This window comes from Pseudorca crassidens, chromosome 19, assembly GCF_039906515.1.
Source record: "Pseudorca crassidens isolate mPseCra1 chromosome 19, mPseCra1.hap1, whole genome shotgun sequence".
Classification (NCBI taxonomy): Eukaryota; Metazoa; Chordata; class Mammalia; order Artiodactyla; family Delphinidae; genus Pseudorca; species Pseudorca crassidens.
In genome coordinates this window covers 50,107,866-50,129,933 of record NC_090314.1, presented here as the reverse complement: position 1 = coordinate 50,129,933, position 22,068 = coordinate 50,107,866, and the positions used below count along the sequence as shown (strand labels likewise).

The window sequence follows — 22,068 nt, the reverse complement described above, 5'->3', positions numbered from 1 at the left end:
TAAAACCAGTGAGCTATGTAAAGGTTTCTTCATGTCTGAGCAGAACAGTGCCATCTGCGTGGGCCTGGGGGTTATAGTTATTTGCATGCCTCCGATGGCGTCTCCATTCTTCAGGTTGAAGAATCATTGGATAACTATTTCATTTTCATTGGAAACCTCTTTGGTTTGGGGAATCCACAGTAATCCTTAGGCTTAATATTATGGATGTTTTATAATGATCAGATGTTCTCCCTAAAGAGATGATATAGGGGAGAAAAGCCTAATGTATCATTTTGATGGATTCTGTTTTTATTATGCACGTATAACTCGGGACCTGTAACCTAGCAATATGATTAGAGTATGAGGCTGGCTTAAAAAATAGGGACAGTGAATCATAGTCTGTGAATAATAAACATGCTGGTTGGCTATATTTCCCAGGGGCTGGGGATTTTTTTTTTCCTATCTTTACCTATATCCCATGTTTGGTTTCAGACTTTGCTGCCTCAGAGCAACACATGCTCAGAGATATTTAAATGAGTGAGTGCACCAGACCACATACGGACTGGGAAAAGTAGAACTTAAAGTGTGCCCCCCCCCCACTAGATACCATACAAAAACAAACAAAAAATCCCAAGGTCCTTGCTTACATGACTTTTAAAAATTTTAAGTTCCTTTTACACAGTGTCTGCATCACTTCTGATTATCTTATGATCTTCATGTACAAAGACACAGCAAGTCGAACAGTGTAAAAATGTGTTCTGTATATATTTTATTTATTTAATTATTTATTTAAAAAAATTTTTTGTCTGTGTTGGGTCTTCGTTGCTGTGTGCGGGCTTTCTCTAGTTGCGGGGAGTGGGGGCTACTCTTTGTTGCTGCACGCAGGCTTCTCACTGCGGTGGCTTCTCTTATTGTGGAGCACAGGCTCTAGGCGCGGTGGGCTTCAGTAGTTGTGGCACTCGGGCTTCAGTAGTTGTGGCACGTGGGCTCAGTAGCTGTGGCTCGCGGGCTCAGTAGCTGTGGCTCACGGGCTCTAGAGCACAGGCTCAGTAGTTGTGGCGCACAGGGGCTTAGTTGCTGCGCGGCACATGGGATCTTCCCAGACAAGGGCTCGAACCCATGTCCCCTGCATTGGCAGGTGGATTCTTAACCACTGCGCCACTAGGGAAGTCCCTGTGTTCTGTATTTTTGTTCAGTTTTTTTTTTTTTCACAGAATGTCTCCTGTGACCTGTTAGGAAATGTTCTGAGTGCACCATTGCATTTGTCACTTTCAGTAGCACCTTAGTAAACCGTCATCCACTCAGAAAGCATTTGAGCCTTCTGTGCCCAGAACCAGGTTAGGGACTGGGGTCCTAGCTGAGCAGGGTTGATGTGGTAATAAGCCATGCTTTGCCTGGTGATCACCCTACTGGGGTCATATGGGTTCTTTCCAATTTTTCCACTATTATAAGAAAGGTGATTTCCTTTTCTTCAAATCTTTTGTGTGTTTGGTGTTTTCTGTATGATAACATGGGAAGATTTGAAAATAAATCTCTCAGAGTATTATCATATTTGTCGTAATAAAGAAAAAAGAAAGCATAGATAGTCTAAATTTTTTTAAAACGCACAACATATCTATAATTCTATTACCCAAACATTACCTCTATTAACATTTTAACAGCTTTATTGAGCTATAATTCACATAGCATACAATTCACCCATTTAAAATATACAGTTCAATGACTTTTAGTATATTCACAGAATTGTGCAACCACCACCACTATCAATTTTATGATATTTTCGTCATCCCCAAAAGAAGCTCCATACCCATTAGCTGTCACTCCCCATTTCCCACAAACCTCCCAGCCCCTGGTAACCACTGATCTACATTTGTCTCTGTAGATTTGCCTGTTCTGGACATTACATATAAATGGAATCATGCTACATGTGGTCTTTCGTGTCTGGCTTCTTTCACTTAGCGTAATGTTTTCAAGGTTCATCCATGTTGTAGCCTGTATCGGTGCTTTGTTCCTTTTTATTGATGAATAAATATTCCAACATGTGGATATACCACATTTTGTTCATCCGTTCTTCATTTGATGGACATTAGAGTTTCCCCTTTTTGGCTGTTATGAATAATGCTGCTGTGAACATTTGGGTACAGATTTTTGAATGGCCATGGATTTTCATTTTTCTTGGGTATATACCCAAGAGTGGGATTTCTGGGTCATGCGGTAACCCTCTGTCTAACCTTTTGAGGAACTAGCAAACTGTTTTCCAAAGCAGCTGCACTATTTTACATTCCCACCCGCAGTGTAGGAGGGTTCCAATTTCTCTACATCCTCCCCAACACTTGATATATATATATTTTTAAAGTCAAGTTAGTTTTATTGTCTTGTAACAGTCTAACATATAAATCTTAGCTCTGACATAAAGATGCCCAACACTTGATATTATCTGTCTTTTTTATTATAGTTATCCTAGTGGTGGTGAAGTTGTAACTCCTTAGTTTTGGTTTGCATTTCTCTGATGACTAGTCTACTCATATCTTTTTTTTTTTTTAATTCTTGGCTGCGTTGGGTCTTCGTTGCTGCGCGCGGGCTTTCTCTAGTTGTGGCGAGGGGGGGCTACTCTTCATTGCGGTGAGCGGGCTTCTTATTGCGGTGGCTTCTCTTGTTGCAGAACACGGGCGCTAGAGCACAGGCTCAGTAGTTGTGGCACAAGGGCTTAGTTGCTCCGCAGCATGTGGGATCTTCCTCGACCAGGGCTCGAACCCATGTCCCCTGCATTGGCAGGCGGATTCTTAACCGCTGAGCCACCAGGGAAGCCCTCATATCTTGATATATGTCCTTCTAGACAATTTTTATGTGCACATATTTGCAGAGATGATGTTTTTCTTCCCCAAACTGGAATATAACATGGATCTTTCTGTGTCAGTAAATTTAATTCTACAACATTATTCTCACTGGCTGTGTGATACTTCTGTGAAAGAGTATACTGTAATTTGACCATTCAACCATTTAAATATTGAGGCTGTTTTTAATTTTCATTACTATAAACAATTGTGATAAACCTTACTGCTAAACTCTTGAGCCCTTCTTAACTGCTTAATTATTTCCTTGGGATAAATTCCTAGAACTGGAATTTGCTTGTCATATGTACTCTTTTACAGTCCCCTCCTCCAGCCCCCAAGCAATATTAGATGTTTTAAAAAGCACAGAACTAACCTTAAATTGGTTTCATGATAGCCACTTTAAAGTAAGCTGTTTTCTTTTAGCAGGGTGGATTTTAAGTCTGAAAATGGAATGTTTAGGTTTTATTTTGCTTATATTTTGAAGACCTGAATAACCACAACAGTTTCTTTATGACACCCTATGTACCTAAAAGCTATTGAGAAAATGTTTTATTCTGATTTGTTAATAGCTTGTTTGCATGCAGGGTCCTTTGGTCTGCAGTGGTTTCAGATCAGCTTTCTAGCAGATGTGGCTCCCATGAGCACTCTGAAATACCTTGGGATAATTCTGTGTTTGGTTTTGAGGGTAGCCCACCCCCTGCAGAAAAGATTATTATTATTTTGGCCGTGCCACGCAGGTTGCAGGATCTTAGTTCCCTGACCAGGGGCTGAACCTGGACCACGGCAGTGAAAGCACTGAGTCCTGACCACTGGACTGCCAGGGAATTCCCAAGATTCTTTTGATAGTTGGTTATGAGGCCATTTAAAATTTTGACTCAAGACTGTTCATAAATCAAAAGTTGATGCATTGTTTGTCTCTTTCGGAAGCCATAGTTCTTAAAACATATAGCTTGTCCATACAGCTGATTTTCCTAGCAAAATGAACATACCACTTGACAATAAAGTAAAACATTTGTTGGCGTCTTGTTTTGTTTTTCCCACAAACGTACCTGGACTTACTCATCCAAAAGAATGTTGTCTCTTTCAAAATAATAACCCCTTCAGGGTCAATGTTCATGTCAAACAAATTAGTCTTTTTTTTTTTAACTTTTTTTTAAACTTCATTTAATAATTCAACGTTAAAATGAATAAAAGAGCCCTAAAAAGGCAAATATTTATTATTAAGCCTATTATCCTTACACAATTCCTTCTGGTCTCTGCTTGAATATAACTTTGACATGGTCCACACTGAAGTTTTGACCAACACTGTTATTACCCAGCTTGACTGCACAATTTATCGAGGCCACTTGGATTCTTGGTTGTTTCTAAAAACCAGTGAGAGACTTTCTACCACTTAGCGGATTCAAAAGTATGTTCTTTGAAGGTAATTTCCAAAACATTCCAGATGTATTGTGAGCAGTGGGAACATGTATGGATAAATGTTTAGCTTCCCGTCAGAGTACGTTAGACTCCTAGAAGGGATCTTGCTGGTTTAGACCAATAAGTCTTAATATTTTCCCCACCCCACCCCCACATAAGGAATGGGATGCATGACCACAGTGCGAGCAGGTTAGAACCTTCAAAGGTGGTATTTTGGGGCACGTACCACCCTCACTCAGGCATCACCCTGCCCTCGCAAGTTGAACAGTCACTGCTCTGCTGTGTTCCCAGAGCACAGAGATGAGGAAGCTGAGGCCAGACAGTGCCGGTGACCTGTCCATGGTCATGCACCAGTGGCAGAACTGAGCCCTGAATCTGATCCTTCCGCTTCCCTTTGAAGAGCAGCCCCTGCAGTGCTTATGTCCTGGTACATCTGTTAGAACAAATAAGTCCAGATACCCCAGTCACACCTGAGGAGGTGGCCAAGCCATGTTACAGGGAGAGATGGGATCTAGGGAAGGACCAGAAGAGAAGAAAGTAGGCGTTCCTGTAAGCTTGGGGAAATGCTCAGACGAGCATTGTTCCTTCCAGGAGAGTCGCAGCCTCTTACCCTTTGTTTCAGTCAGAGAAAGATGCAGATTTGGGATGGAAATACTGCTTTACCCTGAGCATCTCCATCAGGGATATCAACCGAATCCGGCAGTCACGGGGAGAATGCAGGTTAAGAGGCCCTTACACCAAGTTCTCAGTTTAAGCTCTTTTCTTTGCTTGAGGTCTAATAATATCCAAGCAGGTGCATGTTTTTCAGTAAGATCTTGCTCCGAAATGTTTCTGGAATAGTAAAACCGAAAGTTCATGTCTTCGAAGCCTTTAACCAAAGTTTCTTTTCCATACTGCAGTCACAGCCTTCGACAAGGGATCCTGAAAAGATAGAACTCTTTAATGATCAGGCCGGGTCTGGGGTGTTCGCCTTTGCAGAGGCCCCACCTCCCACCAAGTGCTGGCACCAGGAAGTGGGTATATGATGACAGGAGAGAGAGTAGCCTTGGCCCTTGGGCCACAATAGAGGGACCTCAGTTAGCTCAGGTGGGTCTCAGGAGAGGGTAGTGAGGGAGAGAGAAGGAGGCCAGGAAAGTGCCCTGCATGGGGATGGTGCACTTCTCTTGCTGGTTTGTCCTAGAGGGCAGGGACTGTGTTTTGCTTACCTTTGCATCCTCTCTGGCATTTAGCACGGTGAGTCGGTCCTCGTACCCCCTGTAGTACTCAGCAAGTATTGATTGAATTTCTCTTTGAGGCTCTTGAAGACCAATAAGACAAGGAGCTCTTTTATCATCAGGCGACGTGGGCTGTGGATTTGCCGGGGGATAAGGAAAATGTTGCTTTAGCTGTAATCTGTATTCTTTAGTGAGATCTTATCAACAGCGTTTCTTTCTACACAATGAGAGGGTTTCCAGGATACTTGCTTGGGTGGACATGACCCCCAGTGTGTGGTGCTCTCTTGATAGGCTCCTCATATCAGTCATGAGATTAATTTTCCCACCGCCAGACCCCAGGAGATAAATGGTCTGTGATTATTCCAAGGCAGCTTCATTTTTTACTCAGCATGATGTTTCACTATTAAAAAATGAACCTTGATCCAGGGTTGTCCTCTTCTGTATTAAACATGATTTCCCTAGTTAGTAGGCTAATTTATAATTATCATTCAAAACCACCCCTTCCCTCAGTGGATTATTTTCCCTGTCTATTTCAGATGAGGGAATCATTGTTTGTCCAGGCTGCGGGAATGTTTGTCATGGAAACCGGATTTTTTTTGTACATTATCTGAACAAATAGTGCCGTCAGATCCCTCGAACCTGACATTGTCATTGATCTCCGGTTGGGTCAGAGGACTTTGTTGACCAAACTAAGTCAGATCTCCTTCCTCTTAAAGCAAATGACCCGTGATTCCTGAGGGGCCTCCAGGAGAGAGAGAAACACCTGTCTGGGAGGCCACAGCTGCAACCGGGAATGTGTTACTTGAGGCGGTGCTTCTCCACCCCGGCTGACTGAGTCACCTGGGGACCTTTTAAAATACCCTATGCCAAGGTCCCACCTCAGCTGAATGAAATCAGAATCTCTAGGAGTGGAGGTCGGCATCCTTTCTTTAAAAAAGAAAAAAAATTTTTTAAACCCCAGATGATTCTAACATGCAGCCAGGTTGAAGCCATCAAGTAAGTCCTATTCCTTTGTCCTGGACACAGCCATTGTGTCCACCTGTGCCCTGTGATGTCACAGAGCCCTGGACGAAACCAGAGCCAGCCTTTGGCTTTTTTTCCGGAGAAGTTAGGACGGATACATTCTTCTAGTTAGTGGCAGAACTAGAAATAGAGAACCTAGCATTATGTGTCTTCTAGTATACTATGTTGCCCAACTTTTAAAGAACAAGTAATTCCAGACAGATGGATATGTATGTGTTTTTGAGTACTAACTACTGAATTTGCTTTTTTAAAAAATCAGCTTTAACTGATAACTGACCTTAAACTCAAATACGCTTAGTTACTGAATTATAAGATGTTTGGAATTATTTAAAGTTCCACTTATGCTTATTTATTATTTTTGCCTTCTCCATGCATTAGGAGGCCTAAGGAATCCAAACAATACTTTTCCAGGTTCCTTCACATACCCTGGTGGGTCAAATCATCCTTCAAGTTTGAAAAGAGCCTTCTCTAGCCAGAGTGAAGTAGCTAAGGGGAGTGGGTATGGGAGAAATTTGTGGAAGGAGTAAGTTGGACAGTTAAAGTACAAGAACGAAGCATATAAACAAAAAGGGGATTTCTTATCAGGATGAGAATATGTACGTTGGAAGCAGGTCGCTGGAGGGTCCAGCTTGTGATGCTCTCCTTCCCCTTTCTGTGTGAGACCTGGGTATCTGGACGGTCACCGGCCTCGCAGCCTGCAGGGTTTTTACTGCAGGTGCACCGTTGGAAGGCCGCACTGCAGAAGGCCCTGCAGGAGACGGCCGGTCCCCGTTTCAGCCGCTGCACCTCGGTTATGACTCAAAGAATCCTAAGAGCTTGTTTAGAAAAAAGAGGAAACTCACTTCTAAAACTCACATGGACTGGGCTGGACCAGATCTAAACTCTGCTGGAACCATGTTGACAAAGGTTCGTAGAACTGGAAGGTCACCCTTTGAAGTCAGCCTCTTTCCTTGGCCGCCCCACACGGCTTGTGGGATCTTAGTTCCCCGACCAGGGATCAAACCCGCATCCCCTGTATTGCAAGGCAGATTCTTAACCACTGGACTACCAGGGAAGTACATATATATATATATATATATATATATATATATATATATATATATATATAACTTTTACAAACAAAATTAAATAGTTTTTTTCTATTGTGGAAGTATTTATAAGATCTCCAGATAAATTCAAGTACTGCAAGAAAGGCATAAAGCCAGGTTTAGGGCATCTGCCCTCGAAGGCACCGCCTCCCTCTGAACAATCCAGTGACCTCATCCAGTCATTCTGTTAGAGTTCATTTTCCACTTGCTGTGGTCTGGTTTTGCAAAGAAGAAAACGGTTTTCTTTACACAGAGAGATTAAGAACAAGTTTATCTGTAGTTTTGGTACTCGAACAGGGGACCAAACCACAGCTGCTTCTAAAACCAACCCTATGTCATCCTTATCTGATGGTTCAGTATTTGGAAGTCTCTGGGGCTTTTGGTGAGGGGGGCGGGGTGGGGGGAGTTTAATCACTTACCCGATTTGTGGTTTGGAGAAGAACAGAGATCTCCCTTTTGGTTTAGGAGGTGGTTGGCTTTAGAGTCTATGATACATGTACTTGAGAGTCACCCACGTCCTCCTGAATAACATTAGTCGATTTCTATGGTGTTTCTTTTCCCCCACCCTGAACCTTAAAGTGAATCAGATTATGACTAATGTCCAGTGTTGCAATAGTTAAAGATGAGTGGGGACACTGGGATGTTGAAAGACCAGGATCGGGCATGACTGTGTTCAAAGGCATCAAGACTTCTAAACTCTCATTCTCATGTGGGTTTTGAGCACGTTTTGATTGGTTGGAGGCCAGAAGAATCTACAGTAAAGCGTGAGGAGAGGTGAGGGCCTGCTAAGCCATGGATCGTCATGCTTCTGAGCTACAGGGCACATCCAACCCAGTCTTCTTTTTTTTTTTTAATAAATTTATTTATTTATTTATTTTTGGCTGCATTGGGTCTTCGTTGCTACGCGCCAGCGTTCTCTAGTTGCGGCGAGCATGGGCTACTCTTCGTTGCGGTGTGCAGGCTTCTCATCGCGGTGGCTTCTCTTGTTGTAGAGCACGGGCTTCTAGGCGCACGGGCTTCAGTAGTTGTGGCACATGGGCTCAGTAGTTGTGGCTCACGGGCTCTAGAGCGCAGGCTCAGTAGTTGTGGCGCACAGGCTTAGTTGCTCTGCGGCATGTGGGATCTTCCCGGACCAGGGCTCAAACCCGTGTCCCCTGCATTGGCAGGCGGATTCTTAACCACTGTGCCACCAGGGAAGTCCCTAACCCAGCCTTCTTACTTTATAGAATCAGAAACTGATGCCCAGAGAAGTTTAATGACTTGCTCAGAGCCCAAACCAGGACACATATTCCTGTGGCCTGTCTCATTGTCTTTCAGCTTCCCTGGTCCAAAAAACATCTGTTGAGCATGTGCCAGGCTCGTGGGGATACCTTGGGGTTTTTTTACTTGGAGTTTAAGTTTTTTTGTTTTTTTTTTTGGCTGTGCCGCGCAGCATGTGGGATTTTTAGTTCACCAACCAGGGAACAAACCCGCGCCCTCAACGGTGAAAGCGCAGAGTCCTAACCACTGGACCTCCAGAGAATTCCCTTAACTTGGAGTTTAAAGGATGATTAGCAGGTTTTGGGGTTGCATGAGCATAGGATAGGCCAAGGAGTGAGCAGAAGGCCTGAGCAGGGAAGTGTGGGCTCAGAATCTTAAGGAACTGCTCTGGGCACGGCCCGGGCTTGCTGCCAGGTCAGCTTCTGGAAGGCAGAGTCATGGAACCTGCCGTCTTTCCCCCGGTATTACACTGTTTCTCTGCTAGATGGTAAACTCCTTGAAGGCAGGAGTCTTATAGGCCTTGAGGCTCCAGCACCTCATGCAAAACAGGACCCTTCTTTCTGTGTATCTGTAGGAGAAAAGAGTCCAGTGTGGGGTGGGGTTGAAATAGGTGAACCAGCAAGTTAGTTGGATGTAGAAGAGTCAGTCAACAGGAAGAAGTGTGAACCAGGGAGTGCCTGGAAGAGACTGATGAATACTGCATGTGCTTGCCAAGCTGCCTGAGGAACGTGAGCCTGTGATCCGGGACTAAACGTTGATCCCTGAGGTTAGTGCCCACTGGATTTCTGCCGCCTGCAGCAAAACTAGCCCTGGAAGTGACTGCAGGTACTGCAGAGAGGGAGCCCCCCGGAAAGGAAAAAGAGAGGAGGGGGCCTGCTTCACTCCTTCCGAGGGGACTTTGTGATCCCGTGCGTGGTGTCTGGACCGAGAAGTCGCTCAGAGGAGGGGTCTCGAAAGCAAGAGACCTTGCGTTGGAGGTTGTTCTATAGGCCACATTTCACCACAAAACCAGCATTGTTGGGCCTCCCTGGTGGCACAGTGGTTGAGATGCAGGGGACACGGGTTCGTGCCCCGGTCCGGGAAGATCCCACATGCCGTGGAGCGGTTAGGCCCGTGAGCCATGGCCACCGAGCCTGCGCGTCCAGAGCCTGTGCTCCGCAACGGGACAGACCACAACAGTGAGAGGCCTGCGTATCGCAAAAAAAAAAAAAAAAAAAAAGAAGCCAGCATTGTTAAACTCCCCCACGAAGTTTCAGCGTGTTATGCTCCTGTTCAGCTGTAAACCGGCTAAGCAACACTAGTCTGACGTTAGTATCAATGAAAACACCAGAAAAGACTCACCTGGGGTGTGAACACAGGCTGGTATATCTAACGCTTCGGCTTCGAGGAGCGTTTTTCCCTCCGATCTGCTTTCACACCTGTGTGAACAGCGTGCCCTCCTGCTTTCTGTGAGCTGCATAGGAAACAAATAAAACATGGATTTTGTGGCTCACTCCGTACAAGTACACACTCGGCCTTCTTTTATTTTTTGCCACATAGCACGGCTTTCAGTATCTTAGTTCCCTGACTGGGGAGCGAACCTGTGTCCCCTGTAGTGGAAGCGCGAAGTCCTAACCACTGGACCGCCAGGGATTTCCACACACACTCGGCCTTCTGTCTGCTTCCCCAGCCCCTCCTTGTCCCATTCCCCGCTCTGCTTTCTCTCTCCAGCAGCACTGCTCTGATAGGTCCTCGAACACAGCAAATTATTTTTAGTCTCAGGGCTTTCACATAGGCTGTTTCCTCTGCCCAGGAAATTCTTCCCTTCCTTCTCCCGTTCCTGTAGATCTTAACTCAGATGTTACTCCTTCAGAAAAACCATTGACGCTGTGATCCACACCCTCTCACATGAGACCAGATTGGCTTCTCCTTTTATTCTCTTATGGTCTCTTTCATAGCACTTACTGCAATTTGCTATTCTGTTTGTGTGACATTTTTACTGCTGTGATCCCTTATTAGAGTATAAGCTCCATGAGGGCAAGAATCAGATCACTGTTGTGATTAGATCCTAGGGTCTTACACAACTCTTGATTAATCAGCATCACAAGAACTGACACTTATGTGATGCTCACTGTACACTAAGAGCTTTACATATATTAACTCATTACGCATATTAACTCAACACTCCTTTGAAGTCGGTATTATTGTTGTCCCCCATTTTACAGGTGAGAAAACCAAGGCACAGGGAGGTAAGTGACTGCCCTTCTAGCAGCCACATTATATTGCCCAGGCACTAAAAATGAAACTTAACAAATATATGTTGAATTGTTCAGCATCTTCAGAAAATGAGGGCGACTGCGTAAGTGAGTTTCCAGGTAATTCAAATACAGTCCTAGAACTTGTAACGTAGTACCATTTGGTGAAAACCTTTTCAGCAGTTATACTCTTCTTCCTTCTTAAACACCACAAGCCAAACCTATTTTAACCTTGTCTTAATTATTCTAGATTGTCAGCACCAGCTCTTACACTATCGCTGTCTGCCCACCAGAGTAAGAGATGGGGAACAATTGAGGTCTGGGGCAGAGTGGATAATCAGGTTTTGAGTTTTGTTTACTTTCTGATGGTATCTTTGGCCAGCACCAATTTTTTTTAATAAAATGATCTTCCCTAATATTTACATGACTCTTGTCTTTGACATTCTTAATATTTATTTTTCTTTGCAAGCATTCAAAGGGATATTGCTGTTCCTTAGTTTTCAAAAAAAAAAAAAAAAGATTTGGAAGCTTAGCCACCTTGCCCCACAGTTCAGATACCCACGGAAGCCAGTCTTCTGACCTGGAGAAGTTGGCATTGAGATTGGGTGACCTCCAGATGAGGCAGAAGACTGACAGGGACGGCGACTTTACGAAGAGAGGTCCCTGGGAGAATGGAGCCTGTTGGTGGTAGGGCATGTCCTGTTGAAGCCTGTCCCCTCCCCTCTCTTGGCCCTGGACAGCCGTTTTTCCTTTCTCCAGAGGGAGTTCTGTCCTTCTTGGTGTCTGGAAGGGATTCCTCCTTGAACCCAAAGGCGTGGTATCTCCTTGCTGGTAATTCTTTCCTGCTCCTGTTTCCCTCCTACCCTTGATGAGCTGGAGGAAGCAGCATCCTTCCATCTCAGCCAGTTTCTCAGTCCTCAGTTTTCACACCACAACTCCATAGGTTTGGTTGTGCCAACAGTCTTCCAACCAGTTTCTGATGCTTTCCTGTCTCTGTCCAAGTGTGTGAAAGTTGCATTGAGATGTTTACATTTGCCTCTCAGAGGAGCCTGGAAAATAGAAACCTATGCTGAGGGACTTCCCTGGTGGTGCAGTGGTTAAGAATCCGCCTGCCAATGCGGGGGACACGGGTTCGAGCCCTGGTCCGGGAAGATCCCACATGCCGCAGAGCAACTAAGCACGTACATCACAACTGCTGAAGCCCGCGTGGCTAGAGCCCGTGCTCTGCAACGAGAGAAGCCACTGCAATGAGAAGACCGCGCACCGCAGCAAAGAGTAGACCCCGCTCGCTGCAACTAGAGAAAGCCTGTGCGCAGCAGTGAAGACCCAATGCAGCCAAAAATAAATAAATTTATTTAAAAAAATAAGGAAACCTATGCTGAGATTATGGAAATCCTGTGGCATGAGATTTTATTTTTTCTTATTTATTTATTCAAAATTTGTTTTATTGAAGTATAGTTGATTTACGATGTTATGTTAGTTTCTACTGTACAGAAGAGTGATTCAGTTATATATATACTTTTTTCATATTCTTTTCCATTATGGTTTATCACAGGATATTGAATATAGTTCCCTGTGCTATACAGTAGGATCTTGTTGTTTATAAGATTTTCTTTCCCATGAAAAAGTCAATATTCAGACCCATATTTCCTTCTTTTTTTTTGAGCATCTTATTCCTGCTAAGTGAAGCAGTCACAGCTCACTGCGTGAGGCTCATTGGTGTATGTATGTCATTAAAATGGTCCTTGCTGTTCAAAGCTAGACCTTGTTGTCCCATGCTAATCAGTAATGTGCGTTTCCTTGGCACTGGCATGAAAAGAATGACTCGCTTCATCAAAGGAATGGGCAGTGGCCACTGTATCATCATCATCATCAAAGAGTACTTTTTTTAAGCCTTTAGAACTGGGCTGGATAAATGTATTGCAGGAATTTTTTTTTATGGTGGCTAAGTCTGTGACCTTTGACTTTCTGTGATGTTATCCCCGCCCACTTAGATCTACAGTGAGATCTCAGGAATTTTTATCCAGAGCATTTTTTTAAAGACCCCACCCTGTATAATTTGCAGTGCCTTTTGGCATATTGGGTGTCTGTGTAGAATCTACAAATTACCAATTTGGTGTCTCATCCAAAAGATCCTACCCCCATATCAGAGGAGAGTGCAGATCTCCATCTGCCCCAGCAGGACAGCTCAGCAGGGTTGAGCCCCAGGCCTCAAGTAATTGAAGCTTATGTTTCTCAGAGAGCCATGATTTAAAGCAGTGAAATTACAGTGTGGTGTAGTGGGCAGAGGTCCAGAAGGGGAAGCAGAGACCGTGGCTCCAGTCCTGTGTCTACAGTTAAGTGTCCGTGGCGCCTTGGGATAGTCACTTCACCTCTCTGGACCTTGACTTCCTCCTCTGTGAACTGAGAGGTTTGGGTAAGGTGATCTTCAGTTATTTTCATCTCTGAAGTTACGTATCCCAGAAGCTGTAAACAGCCCTTCCTGTTTGCTCTGGGGCAGGTGGCGTGGTGGACTGGGCCAGCAGGGCAGTGGGTAATCTTCAGATGTACTTCAGACAGTGGGGATTCTGGCTAGGGCGAGTCAGTCTGGCCAGGTAGCTCAACTTCAGCCATATTTCATAGTGTTTGACTCCCATTATAAAGCTCGGCAACATCTGGCAAGCATAGGTGGCAATTATGTCACAAATGCAGTTGTTTGTAGATAATTTTTATTTAACTAGAGCATTTATCCACTTTCTACTCAACCCCTTCCATTCCCCATCCCCCCAAAAGAAATCTCTCACCAAGTGTAAAGAGCAAAATTGACAGTTTCAGATTAGTTGCTATTATCAGGACTGAAAAATTTGGTATCTAATTGAGTCTTTTCTTCTTCCCCTTGGGGTTTTTGTATGAAGACTTCCTAATAATAGGTTTAACTGCAGTTGAATAAACATGCTCAAATGGATCAAATCTGGCTTTTTGTAAGGCAGGCAGTCCCTTTATGAATTTACGGTCTAAGTTAGACCTTTACTAGTGTAGTTTGTTTACGATGCTACTCCATTAAGGTAAGTGAGCCTAATAGGTTTCTCAGTTTTTACAAGGCCTGAATTGCTGCTGTTTCCCTGCAATGAAGACAACAAAATAATAGTGGCAAGACGCGCATTCTAAATCGCAACCTCAGGGCTTCCCTGGTGGTCCAGTGGTTAAGACTCCATGCCTCCACTGCAGGGGTCACAGGTTCAATCCCTGGTCAGGGAACTAAGATCCCACTTGCTTCATGGTATGGCCAAAAAAAAAAAAAAAACTCAACCACTAAATGATGGTGAAACCTTGGGTTTTAGTTTTTTTTAATTATTATTAATTAATTTATTTATTTATTTTATTTTTGGCTGTGTTGGATCTTCATTGCTGCACACAGGCTTTCTCTAGTTGTGGTGAGCAGGGGCTACCCCTCGTTGCTGTGCACAGGCTTCTTATTGTGGTGGCTTCTCTTGTTGTGGAGCACGGGCTCTAGACCCGTGGGCTTCAGTAGTTGTGACATACAGGCTCAGTAGTTGTGGCTCATGGGTTCTAGAGTGCAGGCTCAGTAGTTGTGACTCATGGGCTTAGCTGCTCCGCAGCATGTGGGATCTTCCCGGACCAGGGCTCGAACCCGTGTCCCATGCATTGGCAGGCGGAGTCTTAACCACTGTGCCACCAGGGAAGTCCCTGGGTTTTAGTTTTAATATTATAAAATGCTTGAGGGGGCTTCCCTGGTGGCGCAGTGGTTGAGAGTCTGCCTCCAATGCAGGGGACACGGGTTCGAGCCCTGGTCCGGGAAGATCCCACATGCCACGGAGCAACTAGGCCCGTGAGCCATGATTACTGAGCCTGCGCGTCTGGAGCCTGTGCTCCGCGACAAGAGAGGCCGCGATAGTGAGAGGCCCGCGCACCGCAATGAAGAGTGGCCCCCACTTGCCGCAAATGGAGAAAGCCCTCGCGCAGAAACGAAGACCCAACACAGACATAAATAAATAAATAAATAATTTTAAAAATTAAAAAAATAATAATAATAAATAAAATAAAATGCTTGAGGACCTTAGGGATGTGATGCCACCCTAAGAACGAGGGCTTGGTTCCTTGTGGTGAAAGGTCTCCTGTAGCGCCTTTCATGCCCAAGTGTATTTCCTCCTCCCTTGGTGTCGATATAAGTTGATGGCAGAGAGACCGTGAAGACAAATGGAACTGCCAGCTGCTTGAACTTAGACTCTTAGCCTGGGGCCCCAGAACCAGTTGGGGAAGTATCTTCACCTGTTGTGAAATTAGCATACCTTTGCTCTCAGGAATAAAGTGGACTGTTTGAGGAACCTTTTATCAGACCCATTAAAGGAGTAGCCTGAACCACTGAAGAATTGTTAGCTGTCTTGGGTGGTGGTGGATTACACCACATGCAAGAATTGCCACAAATACTAGTTTAACTCTCTCAGTTGCTTAGTTTGGAAACCACACAGTGCTGTTCAGTTAGGCTCTGACCTTTACTGCATCCCAACCAGATACCTGACTCCCATCCAAAGCAAATGTCATGGTTACCTTTATTGACCTAGTATCAGGAAACACAGCAGCCGATGGGCTGATTAAAAGGAACTATATGGTTGATAGATTATTGCTGACCTACACACAGGTAAACAAAGTGTAACATGGTTTGGAATGATTTTGTAATAGATTGAAATCGTTAAGACGTAGACACAATTAAGTCTCTTAGTATCACCAGTGTTTTAATTCCGTTCTTAATCTTTAGTCTACTGAACTAGGATAAACCCAATGAGGTTTCTGTGTCACTCTGTACAGATGACTGTACAGAAGTCTCCACGTTTGGAGCGGAGTGCTTTACTCTTGGGTCAGGTGTGTAAATGAGACGGGGAGTGGGGAGCTGGGTTTGATTAGAATAAAAATCTTCCTCGTATCTGTCTAATCAGGCCTTTACCTAAGATACCTTCAAAGGAAGGCCTTTGGGAGCTGCTAGTTTAGCCTGCTGTCCTGGTCATTATGAGGCGTACACTCATGTAGGCTGTATTTCTCAACAAGGGACCATTATGTAATGGGTGTGTGCTAGCATTTACTGGGTACGGATTTCAATCTTATGCTGCTTTGGTGAATTCTTGGTAGTTTTTTGGCCATCATTGAGCACAGTCTTCTGCCATGTGGCCAGATGGCATTAGAATGCTTGGTAGTTGTGTGATGCAACCAGAATTGCAAATGGCCAGGTTTTGCTGGAGTTTATAGGCTGAAGTAGATGATATGGCTGCAAACAGAATTGTAGATACAGATGTCCTTTTTCTGAATGTCGTTTAGTGCCTACCGAGGGACTGTGTTACATAATACTATTTTGAGGAACTTCGTGCTGAATTGCACAGGTTTCCTTTTTTTTATTTTTGGAGAGAAGCCCTTTAGGACTGGCATCCGTTATGGCACGCCAGGAAGTGTCTTACCCATACCTCTCAAAATCAGCTCACCCATCCTGCAGCTTTCAGCTGATTATAGCCAGCAGAAGGATCCAGTCTATTTGCCATTAGCCCTCACCTCTGCTTTCGTATCCATCAGAAACCTCCCTCACCACGTGCACACACGCACACGTGCAGTCTTACTTTCTCTCCCCTTTAAGGTCCTTTGCCATTGGTACGTCCCCCGGCAGAGAATGCCCTTCTCACCTCTGAGCATTATTGCTAAGGTTAATAATTATAAGCTCTGATTCCCTAGCACATTCTAATCCATTTGCAATTTATTACTCTACATTTCGTGACATGCAATTTTAATTGTTTTCAAGATTTTGCGTGTCCTAAGTAGCAAAACAAAATAGCTTGGAAATCTCTCTTATGTAATCCTTCCCTCACTTGCGTACCTGTTTTAAGTCTTACCTGTGATACCATCATGTGTATTCATCAACCAACCAGAAGTCCCCTTACTTTCGCTTTACCTCTGTAGCCCGCTGTCCAGTGGCTTTGAGCTGTGGCAGGGAGCCCCGCACTGTACAAGGCAGCCTGGTTGTTGGTGGCAGGTTGTAGGTTCCAGGGGTTTAGGTGCACACTACGTTGTGTAAGGATATTCTATTGGAAACATGCTAATATCCATGCTAGACTTAACACAAGTATGGTATTTATAGTTTGGAGGAATGGTTTTCTTAACCTTAAGTAAATAAAACTAAAGTGAGGCTTATACAATATAACATTGCATAATCCAATGAACACTGAAGAAAGATTAGTTAAAAAAAATAAAACAAAACACCAACAACCCCCAAAACCCCAGCCTCTCAGCTAATTCTGGAAATCAGTGTGGTACTCCTAAAAGAAAAAATATATATGTCATTTTGTTATTAGCCGGATTATTGTATTCTAATATTATTATAAATGTTTTGGTCTGTTGGAATGGAGGTGAGAAGAGGAGAAGTTTCTCAGGAAAGATTTTTATTCTAATCATTTTTACTGTTTTTACTTCTACTATGCTAATGCTGCCATATAAATTCAGCTTTTGGAGATGGACACTTGGGTTAGACCCGATCAGTTTGCACACCACCTGAGAAGTGCATGGCTCTCTTGTTCACAGTGTGGGTCTTCTCTGTGTGTGCACAACTTTTGTGTGGGGGTAGAACACACTAGTTTGGGAAATAGAAACGATACTGCGGTACTCTTCAAGTGTAGATCACTTTGGAAAGCTGGATATGAGACATGTGTGTGCGTGGCCCACTTTTTCCCCTGACTTTGAGATGAAAGGTCTGTGCAAAGTTTATTAATCTTATTTCTGACCCTTGTTGTTAGGTAGTCAGTTAACCTGTGGGCTGGTTCTTGAAATACCTATCTGAAATTTAAGAATTCCAATGTTTCTTTGGAAAATGCAGCCTTTTGGGAAACCTTGATGGGGAGCACAGGGCTGCCCTGTGTTCTGACTAGAGCAGCATGCAGCCTGCTTCCTGCTGTTCTTCCTCAGGTGCCAGAGGGTGGGTGCAAGGGAGCAGCCACTCCAGTGATAGCCTGGCAGCTGGAACTGAGCCCCGGCCTTGCTGACTCTTCTCCTCCAGCTGCTGGTGGTGAGCCACCTCTGGCCTGACCCACCCCAAGTACTAGTTCAGAAATTGGTGGGTTTGTGTCAGAGGCTTGTTTCATTTGTTTTTGTGCTACCTAAACACATATCTGTCCCTTGTGTCCATAGTGCTCTTTACTGAAGACTTTTTTCTAAACAAAGTTATCTCAGAACTTGTTTTAGAAGACTTTTTTTCTTACCTGAAGTACAAGCAGTTGAGGTCATTAATGCAGGAGCAACTGACAATTAGCTGAGTTTAGAATATTAGAGAATGAAATCGTCGGCGACTACTACCTTTTAATCATCTCTGTATGAGCAGTTGGTAGCTGCTTTCATGTCTTTGTGGGAAATGCAAAGCAAGTGGTGCATTTTATGCCGTGGTGTATCTGCTGGAGTTTGGGAAATCTTGCTTTATAATCAGAACATTGAACATGAGAATCCAGCCCCGGAATTATGTTTTCACGGGAGGGAGTTCTGGCTGAGCAGGGCGGCAATGAGGACTGTTTTTACCACGGAATCAACATAAGTGAAATAAGCTGGTTTTACAGACACCCACTTCCCTAGCATCATCTGGTCCGAATTGCCAGGCTCCATGGTCCTCAGACGGGGCATTTCCAGAATTGTTATGTCAGGGTCACCTCGTGTGAGAGGACGTATGTGGCCAGACTTCCATGAGGACCAATTGGCTAATGGATGTCTCGTTTTAGGCTGGACTAGATTCCCTGCCACTTACCTCTACAATGTCACTGCAATTACTTTTTTAGAAGTCACTACCGAAGCCAGGAGTGTATAACCCACTTGTTTGAAAAATGAGTCAGATTCCAGGTAATCAACTTGAAACAGATCTGCAGGATCAGCCTTTTCTCTCTGCTTTCAGGCTCTCTGGAAACTAGTTTGCATAACTCTAGGGCCTGCTGCTAATTCATCCATTGCAGGGAAAAGGGAGCACCGACAGGGTGAAGGTGATATGCAAGGTCATTATTGTGAAGCAGTGTTTTTAGATGTTTGGGTACAAATAGTTCTCAGCTGTGCTCCATATCGCACATTGCATCTAGAAGCTTATTGAAGTCACGTGAGTTATAGCAACTATATCTGAAAGCAAACATTTTCATGCTTTAAAAAACGCTGGGGGAAAAGGCAGAAATCTTGTAATATTAATTTGCCTGGTGAGAGAATAACGCTGTTCAGAATGGCTCGTTCTAATTTGAAAATGTCAAGACCTTCAAAGAAGAGAAAAATCTGTCGGGTTGATAGGGGTTTGTGACGTGACTGCGGACATTGTGATTCATTCAGCGCTCTCAGTTGCTAAATTCAACTCCTAGCCAACCTGGTCTTTTTGAGATTTTTTAGAAGACTGTATTAGTTATGTGATTAGTGTTTTATTTCGAGTCACCAACCAACCATAGACAATTGCTCTTCCTGTGGTTTCCAAGGTGCTCAAACAAGGCAGGTGGCTTCTGTTTCCACGCTGGTCGTGGAGCAGCACTGATATGTTTTAGTAACTATTGGCCCCTTTTAATAATATCAGTACTGTGATAAGATGTATTGGAGGCATTTAGTTAATTATAGTTGTACTGTAGGCTTTAATAACAGCAAAACTTTTCTATTCTGGACACACACTCTCTGACTGGGAGACCTCTGTGTTTCTAAACTTTTGTCCCTTGTTTGGTGGATATCAGTGATCAAAGGTGATCAGGTTGCCTAATATCCTGAGGCGGAAAGTGCTTCTGGAACTTAGGGGCTCGCTGAAGCTCCTTTAAATCCCAGCTTGTCTTCCACCTACTAACTTGTCCATCTCCTTTATATTTTATGAAAACTTCATTGCATATTACGTGATCATATTATAGAAAATTTAGAAAATAGAAGAGAAAAACTATGGCTTTAATTTTACAATATTTTCTTCATCTTTTTTTTTCTATAGATATATTAAAAAATAGCTGTGTGTGTGTGTGGTGGTGGGGGTGGTTAGGACTGTTTCAGTCTCAAGGGACAGAAACCTAGTTCCAATGAGTTTAAGAGGGGAATTGACTGCAAGGATTAGGTGTCCATGGGCCCAAGGACAGGAGCTTGGCCAGGCCTGAGGAGCAGTGGAGGCCAGGGCCCCTCTCCCAGCCTTTCAGCCATGTTTCTTCTCAGGCCTCTTCCTTCCTTCCTCCCTCCCTCCCTCTCTCTCTCTCTTTCGTTCTTCCTTCCTTCCTTTCTTTCTCTCTCTTTCTTCCCGCCCTCCCCCCCTTTCTTTCTTTCCCTTCCTTCCTCCCTTCCTCCCTCTCATCCAGCTTTTTCCACATGGCGGAAAACGTAGCCGCAGAAATCTCCCAAGTTTAATTGCTTAGTACTTCAGCCACCCAGATTGTTCAACCCAATTCTGGTGTGATTCCCAAGACCTTAAAAATGGTTGTTCCTAGGGTAACTATGTGACAGGTGGAGGGGATTTCCACCTGTTGGCACCCAGATATGCATCCATCTTCCCTTTTCATTTATTCAGTCTTCCACTGCCCCCGCCTGACTTCATGTGGCACCCCACATCAAGCTGCAGACCATTCCCCTTTCTCCGTGAGAGGCAGCCTGCCCACCCCTCCAAGTCCTATTTGGCTCCAGTCCTCAGTGATCGTCAGAGGGTCACTGTTCTCCAGGCCTGGTGCTCCGGGTGATGTGTGTTCCTCTGGTTCAGGTATGAGCAGGTCCAGATGAGGCTTGTCACCATCAGTACCCTGTGAACTAAAATAATTTTAAAACCCCCGAAATAGTTGGTGTACAAGACCTTTGGATTCTGCCTAGGGCAGATGCTACCCTTGGGGCTTCTGTTTTCCTAGCCAGGCTGTACTGAGACTGATTTCCTCGTTGCAAAGGTGGTGTTAAAAGCAGACTCTTCTTCTTCATCCTTAAGTCTTTACATGGAGAGTAGACTCAGCGGGTAGGGGTAAGGCTTGCTGTTGTTTCCCTCATTCCAGGTGAGGAGCCCTGGTCCTGGGCAAAGTGGAGGGCGGAACTTCTTCCCCTCTAGGCCAGACACATGCAAGAGGTGAGAGGAAGTTCTGGCAGCCGCTTCGCCCCCTTGTCAGGGGGTTTCCACCTTGGAAAAGGAATGCAAGGACTGGAGTGTTTGTCCTGCCACCTCAGGCTGCCCTGGAGAGAGCCATTAATTGAACTTTCCCTTTTGAAGGATTAACTAGTGTCATCCTGGCTTTTACCAAGAGTGACCAGGTATTCTGGGATCAGGCTTCCATGCACAAGTAACCCTCCAGTCTCTATGTTCTGTGCTAAAAGCCAGCCATACTCCTATATTTTAAAAATAGCATTTGTACCAAAATTCAAACTGTCGCAGTGTAAGCAAGTTGCATTGACCTATTATTATTATTATTATTATTTGCGATATGTGGGCCTCTCACTGTTGTGGCCTCTCCCGTTGCAGAGCACGGGCTCCGGACGCTCAGGCTCAGCGGCCATGGCTCACGGGCCCAGCTGCTCCGCGGCATGTGGGATCTTCCCGGACCGGGGCACGAACCTGTGTCCCTTGCATGGGCAGGCGGACTCTCAACCACTGCGCCACCAGGGAAGCCCCACCTTGACCTATTTTTAATTCAAGACCTACAGGAACCAGCTGATTGGTGGGACAGTACAGTGACAAAGAAAGAGAAAATCTCATTACAAGGTGGCATTGCTGAGTGGGCCCAGACCTCAAAAGGGTGTTGTCCTAGGAAACCGTACCAGCTATCACCTGCTCATGTGTGTGTACACGCACACACACACACACACACACAGCTGCTCCCATGGAAACCATGTGGATGAGTGTACTGTTCCTAGCAAAGCTAGAGGACGGGCAGGCCAAAAAAAAAAAAGATCTGTCCAGTATAATTATAACCACAGTGCACATTAAATTTTGGATTCTATATTTTTCACATGATAACATATGCAAGCATTTTTCTATATTGTAGATTCTTTCAAGTGCTATTTTAATAATTACATAATATTCCATTGACTTTGT

The 22,068-nt window shown here is 44.4% G+C and overlaps 1 protein-coding gene and 1 long non-coding RNA gene across 3 annotated transcripts in view; one reads left to right on the top strand and one right to left on the bottom strand.

The window, feature by feature from the left end:
- ERN1 (endoplasmic reticulum to nucleus signaling 1) overlaps positions 1 to 22,068 on the top strand; it is an 82,841-nt gene that overhangs the window by 3,424 nt on the left and 57,349 nt on the right. The gene's annotated exons all lie outside the window — the stretch shown is intronic.
- On the bottom strand, positions 4,761 to 8,138 carry LOC137211602 (uncharacterized). The gene is made up of 3 exons (XR_010937152.1): positions 7,977 to 8,138; positions 5,438 to 5,578; positions 4,761 to 5,153 (listed from the first exon to the last, which is right to left on the bottom strand). It is a non-coding gene; the product is annotated as an uncharacterized lncRNA (long non-coding RNA).